Genomic DNA, 8,125 nt, shown 5'->3' with positions numbered 1-8,125 from the left:
TCTTTTATGGGCCGCAACATCTGCGCTGTCACAGAGCTGTTTGGGAATACAGTCTTCACAGCAGATAACTGGTGGTTTCAGGCTGCAGTGCTGCACATGGTGGCCATTGAATACTCCCCGTCAACAAAGACCTCACCATCACCATGCAAACTAACCAACTGTGTAAAGACAAATGTTTTAAGTACCCGCTACCTCTTCTACCGAGGCTGCAGTGCTGCACATGGTGGCCATTGAATACTCCCCGTCAACAAAGACCTCACTTTCACCATGCAAACTAACCAACTGTGTAAAGACAAATGTTTTAAGTACCCGCTACCTCTTCTACCGCTTGATGCAGTCTTTCAGTTTTATCAGGTTCCTATGTTTGCGTTCTGTTATTTTACTTTAATGGCAATGAAAAGGACCAGTTTATTGCCATTTAAGTGAAATAACTGAATCTAAACATAGAAACTTGATAAAAATGCTCAATTTTGGAAGAAAATTTCAGATAGAAATTAGAGGATTTTGCATCTGAAGTCTACACATACAACATGCCTAATTCTTCATTTCTCCATCAACTGACTTCATTCTCCTTCAAAATAATCACACAAAACAATGTAAAAAAGAAAAATAGTTTTGGCGAATACAAGTGCAGGTGGCAGTACTGACCATATTCAGTCATTTCCTGCCCAAGGTGAGAGCAATCCATGGCTCGGGTGGCTGGAGTCTCTGACGGTCCTCCGTGCTTTCCTCAAAAAAAAAGATGTCCTGGAGAGACAAAATTATTTAGGGGGTTGTAAATCAAACAATATATGATATTATAATTTAAAATTGTTGTACTGGACATACCATTGATTCCTGTTGAAGGTTGTTGAGGTATGGGCCAAAAAAATCCATCCACAACTAGCTCTCAGTTGTGAAGTTTCTTTTATGGGCCGTAACATCTGCGCTGTCACAGAGCTGTTTGGGAATGCAGTCTTCACAGCGGATAACTGGTGGTTTCAGGCTGCAGTGCTGCACTTGGTGGCCACTGAATACTCCCCGTCAACAAAGACTCCACCATCTCTGGCCTCAGACCCGCTTCTCTTTAGTCTGGACCATGCAAACTGACCAAGTGTGTGAAGACGAATGCTTTCAGTACCAGCTACCTCTTCTACCTCTTGATGCAGTCTTTCTGTACAAGTAGAAAATAAGAACATAATACAAGCAGTCATAACAAATCAGTAATGTATTGAAAACTCTTAGTACATATGAAGACTTCAGATGCAAAAGCCTCTAAATTCCATCTGAAATATTCTTCTAAAATTAGCATTTTTATCAGGTTCCTATGTTTGCGTTCTGTTATTTTACTTTAATGGCAATGAAAAGGACCAGTTTATTGCCATTTAAGTGAAATAACTGAATCTAAACATAGAAACTTGATAAAAATGCTCAATTTTGGAAGAAAATTTCAGATAGAAATTAGAGGATTTTGCATCTGAAGTCTACACATACAACATGCCTAATTCTTCATTTCTCCATCAACTGACTTCATTCTCCTTCAAAATAATCACACAAAACAATGTAAAAAAGAAAAATAGTTTTGGCGAATACAAGTGCAGGTGGCAGTACTGACCATATTCAGTCATTTCCTGCCCAAATTCCAGAAATGATGCACAGCTGATTTGCTCATTCTAGGAGCTATAAAAAGATGTATATGTGAAAAATGATAATGGCTGACTTGAATAGAGATCAACATCAAATTCTGTACTACTGCATTGCTTGAATACAGACATAATAAAGACATACCACTGGGAATGTGCACCTTTTCAGTGTTTTCTGTTTGGGCACAAGATGGCCATGCTCATTCCCCAACAGGACTGATTTTCTTTGTGTTTTTGCTCTTCAGCTGTAAAACAAAAATATGTCTCCATGTTTAATTACTAATGCTGGTTAAACATATGAAATAAGACATAATTAAGTTAATTCAACAAAAGATTCAGGTTAGAGGATTTGATGAATAAATATTGATTACAATTTTCTACAAACCTTACTTGGAGAGGGCTGATCATGACAAGAACTTGCTGAGCCTCACTAGTAGCCGTTCAGTTGACAAAACTGAAAAAAGGCCATCATGCAACCGCTCTGTTTCTACCTTACAACAGAGCAAAAGGGAATGTGTGAGTGAGTGGAGGGAGTAAAGGACTAAGATGAAGAGAAACAGGCAGAGAAAGGCAGAATTTTGTGTTTAAGTTTAACTAAATGAGAGGAAAGAAAAAGTTGTATCTTCAAGCTATATTAATAAGAAATTAATATTAATATTGAACTAATAACTTCAACATTACCTGTGAAGTGTTGAACCTTTGAAGGACTTCAGCTTCCCTGATGCTACAAATAGTACACAGTAAAAACACAGCTATTGTAAAATCATTGTAATTGTGGTGTTACTGTGCTTTACAAATTGTACACAGTATACACAGTTACTGTGTTAAAACCATGGTAAGTGTTGTGTTACTGTGCTTTAACTAAAGAGTACACAATAAACACAGTTACTGTGGTAAAAGCATGGTACCGTACTTTAACTACAAATAGCAAATTAAAACTACAGTTACAACGGGAGATACATGATATCTGTTGTGGTTACTGAGGTTTTATTATACATGACATGGTTGAACGACATCCCAGATAGCAAACTGTTTTTATTATTTGGCTCACTCTGGGTTGGGTTATGGCACTGTTTGGGTTCAGTTCTGGCCAGAGTTGGGCAAGTTACTTCCAATATGTAATACATTATATATTACTAGTTACTGTCTTTTGAAAGTAATTAGTTACGTTACAATATTACTGTCTCTGAATTGTAATGCGTTACACTACTTTTGAGTTACTTTCACCAAAATATCCACATTAGTATTATAAAATGCCAAAATGTAGTTTAATGCTGCTCATTCTACATCCAGTGGAGGGTATGTTACTATGGTAAAAACATGGTAAATGCGTGGATGTTACATGATCCCTTTCCACCACAGGCGAATTTCAGATGAATATCACAATGAAAACTAACTTTATAATGCTGGCAGGGTCCGATTGAATGATCTATTATTATCTGAACGTGAAACAGGTTGAATGGGACAAACAGTGTCCAGTATCGATGTGAAACACCACATAATTTCACTCATAAACATGGGACGATCGACTACTTTACGAGACGGGTGGAAATCCTACCTGTACGTGTCTTGAAGTCATCTAAAATCCATATGTTTTTAGTAATAAAACATTTTGAACTGCTTGGAGAGTTTAAAACACAAACAGTTTAAAACGTAAATAGCAAGCATATTAAAAGAAACCCACAATGCATTTAGGCGAAAGTTTCTGAAGCATATCCCCTGCTGCCGGTAGGCGTGCTAATTTAGGGTTAGAAGTTAGAAATGATCTGTGAACAAAATATTTGAAAGGAAGGACTATAAGCAAGGTCATTAACACATAAAGTAAGGATAAATTAATTAAAGTAAATCAGTTATAACTAAATGTCTTCAACATTACCTGTGAAATGTTGAAGCTTTGAAGGACTTCAGCTTCCCTGGCAACTTCTTCAAGTTCAGCATTGAGCTTCGAGTTCAAGTTCCCTGTTAATACTAGCAGCTTTCTGACATAACTTCTGAGAGAGAGAGAGAGGGGCATGTGATGGGCATGTTGGTATGTTAGTGTTCCTAAGCAACACCATGCATGCATATGCCATAAAACTTCGTTTTTAGCGAGACTTAAATTGTGGGGATCGCAAGTGGATTTAGCAGAGGGATCCGAGACGGGCTCGTCCATATCTCAGTCCTCACACGCTAGATCTACGGCTCCCTCTCAGGGAGGGATCGGAAGCCCGCCTTGCTTTTTCTTCCCCCCGGAGAGAGAGCCAGATGCTTCATCTGTCTTCCTCTGAGGAGGTTGATGTGATGAGCGTCGACACGGAGGAGACTGTGGACTTGCCACCACAGGTGTTGCAGGCGTACCAGGCCGACCTGCTTTAGCAGCTTTAGACCTGGATGAAAGGAAGAAAGAGGAATCCGACATAGTCGCCGAACTACGTCGGGCCACTGACCTGTCGTTTCGGGCCACCAAAGAAATCGCCACAGCCATCGGCTGTTCAATGGCAGCATTGGTGGGCACGGAGCAGCACCTGTGGTTGAATCTGTCTGGGCTACAAGATAAGGACATATTCTTCCTGCTGGATGCCCCGCTAACTTCTGGCCTCTTCAGCGGCACAGTAGATACAGAATGACCCAGAAACACGACCCAGAGAGAGCAGGCACTCTCGGTCGGGGTCTTCTAAACAGAATGCGGATGCAGAGTGCCCGATCCTCCTCAGTGCCCTCAGGGAGCTTCACTGATACCCCTGCCACCCCCAGTGCTTCAGGGCTCAGTAAGCTCCGACGAGCGAATTTCCCAGTCTCGGGAGACTGGTTCCCTTAGTAGACTTTCTGACAACGTGGAAACTTCTGCCAAATGTCTCACAATGGGTCCTGCACACTGTAGAGAGCGGTTACAGACTTCGGTTCGGTTCTAGTCCACCTCGCTTCAACGGGGGTCATTCCTACATTAGTAGGCATCTTGCAGGCTCTGGTATTGGAACAGGAAGGAACACAGAAGGTTCCTGAGGTTTGCTTTCTGGGGCGAAGCATACCAGTATCGGGTTGTTCTGTTTGGCCTGTCACTCTCACCCCGCACTTTCACCAAGTGTGTGGATGCTGCTCTGGCTCCGCTGCGACTCCAGGACATCCTCAACTACATCGACGATTGGTTGATACTAGCTCAATCAGAGCAGTTGGCGGCTCGGCATCGAGATGTCGTCCTCACCCATATGAAAGTGCTGGGGTTAAGGCTCAACACTAAGAAAAGTGTGTTTTCTCCACTACAGAGGACCAGTTATCTGGGCGTGGTGTGGAAATCGACAACGATGCAGGCACAGTCTTCTGCTCGTATCAAAGCGATTCTCACAGCCGTGAGGGGAGTGAGAGAAGTCCAGTCACTCACTTTCAAACAGTTTCAGAGATTGTTGGGTCTGATGGCAGCTGCGTCCAATGTGATACCTTTTGGCCTGCTGTACATGAATCCCTTGCAGTGGTGGCTCAGGACCAAGGGTTTTTCCATGAGGGGGAACCCACTTCGCACAATCAAGGTCACGCTGCGATGCTTACATGCCTTAGACATGTGGAAGAAACCTTGGTTCCAATATTGGGGGCTCCTTGACGTTGCGTAACGCTAACGACGGACGCCTCCTTCATGGGATGGGAAGTGGTCATGAGTGGCCGCTCTGTGGGAAGGTCATCATCTCACGTGGCACATAAACTGCCTGGAGATGCTGGCCGTGTTTTGAGCTCTAAAACACTTCCTTCCAGACCTAAGAGGACATCATGTGCTTGTCCACACAGACAACACATCGGTGGTCTCCTACATCAACCGGCAGGTGGGTCTGCGCTGGCGCCCCCTTTACAGGCTGGCGCACCAGATCCTCCTGTGGACTCAGGGAAAGCTCCTCTCAATCAGAGAAGTCTACATCCCTGGGCACCTCAATCAGGGAGCAGACATCCTGTCGAGACAGGGGCTGAGGCCAGGGGAATGGAGGCTCCACCCAGAGGTGGTGGAGATCCTATGGATGCATTTCGTCCAGGCGGAAGTAGATCTACTTGTGTCCGATCCTTCACCCCCATCTGGAGTTATGGAAACTGTGGGCGTGGCCCCTGAGGAGGCACAGCTCCTAGCATCCGGTCTCTCAACTGAGGTTGTTGAGACCATACTCCTGTCCAGAGCTCCCGCCACGAGGTAACTGTATGCCTTGAAGTGGAAACTTTTCACTTCTTGGTGTGGACAGCGACTGCAAGACCCAGTCAACTGCCCAGCTGGTAAATTTCTAGAGTTTCTGCAAGAGCACTTCTCCGCAGGGTTATCTCCCTCCACTCTGAAGGTATGCGTGGTGGCCATAGTTGCTTACCACGCCCTTCTAGATCGTCAGTCATTGGGAAGAGTTAGTTACACGTTTCCTCCGTGGCACTCTGAGGCTGAGGTCAAGTATATCCTCCAAGGCCTTATCTCCGCACACTTTTGTCCGTTTTTACAATTTGGACCTGACATCTACTCCAGGGTCCCAAGTTCTCTCGTCTTGTTGTGCTCACCAGATACACACTTGACAGGGACTTATGAAAGTTACAGTTAGTTTATGCATGCAGTAATAGTTGAAGTAAAGCTTGCACTAACAGAAAATGTTTCATGCATTTGAAATGACTTCTTATTTGCAGTGTTTCCAAGCAATACCATGCACGATATGTTCTAAAGCTTCTTTCCCAGCGAGAGTTAGTTCATGCATGCAGTATAACGACTCATGCTTGCACTTACTGAAAATTTTTGACGCATCTGAAATGAGTTCTTATATGCAATGCACAAAGACAGTTCTAAAAGTTGTTTCATGCATAACAACAATATGTCAGAGCTTCTATAATCAGCTTATGTTCGTTTTCCTAAGCAATTCCATGCATGCATATGCTGTAAAGCTTCTTTCCCAGCGAGAGTTAGTTCATGCATGCAGTATTAGTACTAATGCTTGCACTTATTGAAAACGTTTCATGCATTTGAAACAAGTTCTTATATGCAATGCACAAAGACAGTTCTATTTCATCTCAGTCAACACGCCACAGTATGGGTCAGCCTCGCTAAGGATGAGCTGTCAGGAAACGGTATATCAAATTACCCACGCCCTAATCACGCTTGCAATCACGGTCTATAAATACAGGTTTGTGATCACAGCATGGGAGACAGATGGGATAATTGATTTAAGTTTCCTTGTTTTATGATGCAAGAGGAGAACACCACTGGTTTACCCTCTGAGATGCCTGCAGGCAAAGAGCCACTTCGGTCTGAACGGGATCCTCAGGAGGAAGGTGTCAGACCTAAACAAGCTCGTAAACGCAAGCATGTAGAAGGGGTCAGCTTCAGAAGCAAATGCAAGGTATGCTGGAGACCCTGAATACTTTGTTAGAGGCTCAGCAATGAACCTCAAGACTTGGGGGTGCCATTATCAAAACGTCCATGCCGCCACCCTGATGAGCTTTCAGTGGCAGCGTCTGGAGTGTTTGGTAGGGATGAAATTTATGTGCCTTCAGAACCAGAGGACATCTCTGAGTAAGAAACAGGGAATGGTGCTTCTGAGGCCTCAGAGGCTATTGCACTGGACCCTTCAGATAAAGCAGTGATTTCCAGAGCAGCTGAGCGCGCATGCCCAAGCCCTGGGGCAATCCATGGCCAATATGTTTCAAGTACGCCATCAGGTATGGCTATCTCAAGCTAATTTCCCTTAACCAGGAAATTAACGTTCTTAGAATTGACAGACAGTTGACCCTGAGAGGTCAAGTAAATATCTACAGCGGATCTAAATATTTATAATTAATTATAACTAGTTATGATTAATTATTCATATTTCCCCATGAGCTGATTCGCTACATTTGTTAGATCAAGATTGCATGGCAGTCATTGTCACAGTGGTTAGAGCACCAGCTACTCGTGGGCAATGCACATCAGTTGGGAGAAGTAATTAGGCTCGGGCAGAATGATCAAACCAGGCCTTCGTAGGTCAGTGCCGGTCTGCTGCCCAAGGGGGCACCCATAAGACCAATCCGGCAGTCTTTTTGTAGGACACGACAGGCAGAGTCTTTCAGTCAGGTGGTGCCATTGGGGTTGCTTCACACGTGCCCATTACAGCGATGGTTAGCAAAGTACAAAGTGAGTCCATTCAAGAATGGACAGCGATTGATTCCAAGAGACCTGGATTTTCTTCTAGCTGTCAAGTGGTGGCTCTCAACGCCAGGCCTGAAGGAGGGAGTCAAGCTGGGACCGTTATGTTCAAGGGAGACCATAACAACAGATGCCTCACAGGCAGCTTGGGGTGCTTGTCTGGCGAGCCAATCCAGTACAGGGAAAATGGGATGCCTCGTGGATAGGAGCACACATAAACCTCTTGGAGTTGGAGGCAGTATTTCAGGCCTTGATCCATTTTCTTCCTCAGATTCAGGAGAAGCAGGTGATTGTTCGTTCAGACAGCACAACAGTTGTGTCATACATAAATCACCTGGGCGGAATACGTTCAATATCCCTACACAGGAAGGCCCGGGATCTCCTGTTATGGGCA

Source organism: Sinocyclocheilus rhinocerous, unplaced genomic scaffold, assembly GCF_001515625.1.
Source record: "Sinocyclocheilus rhinocerous isolate Xijiao unplaced genomic scaffold, SAMN03320098_v1.1 scaffold3492, whole genome shotgun sequence".
Lineage (NCBI taxonomy): Eukaryota > Metazoa > Chordata > Actinopteri > Cypriniformes > Cyprinidae > Sinocyclocheilus > Sinocyclocheilus rhinocerous.
This window is presented reverse-complemented; position numbering follows the sequence as displayed.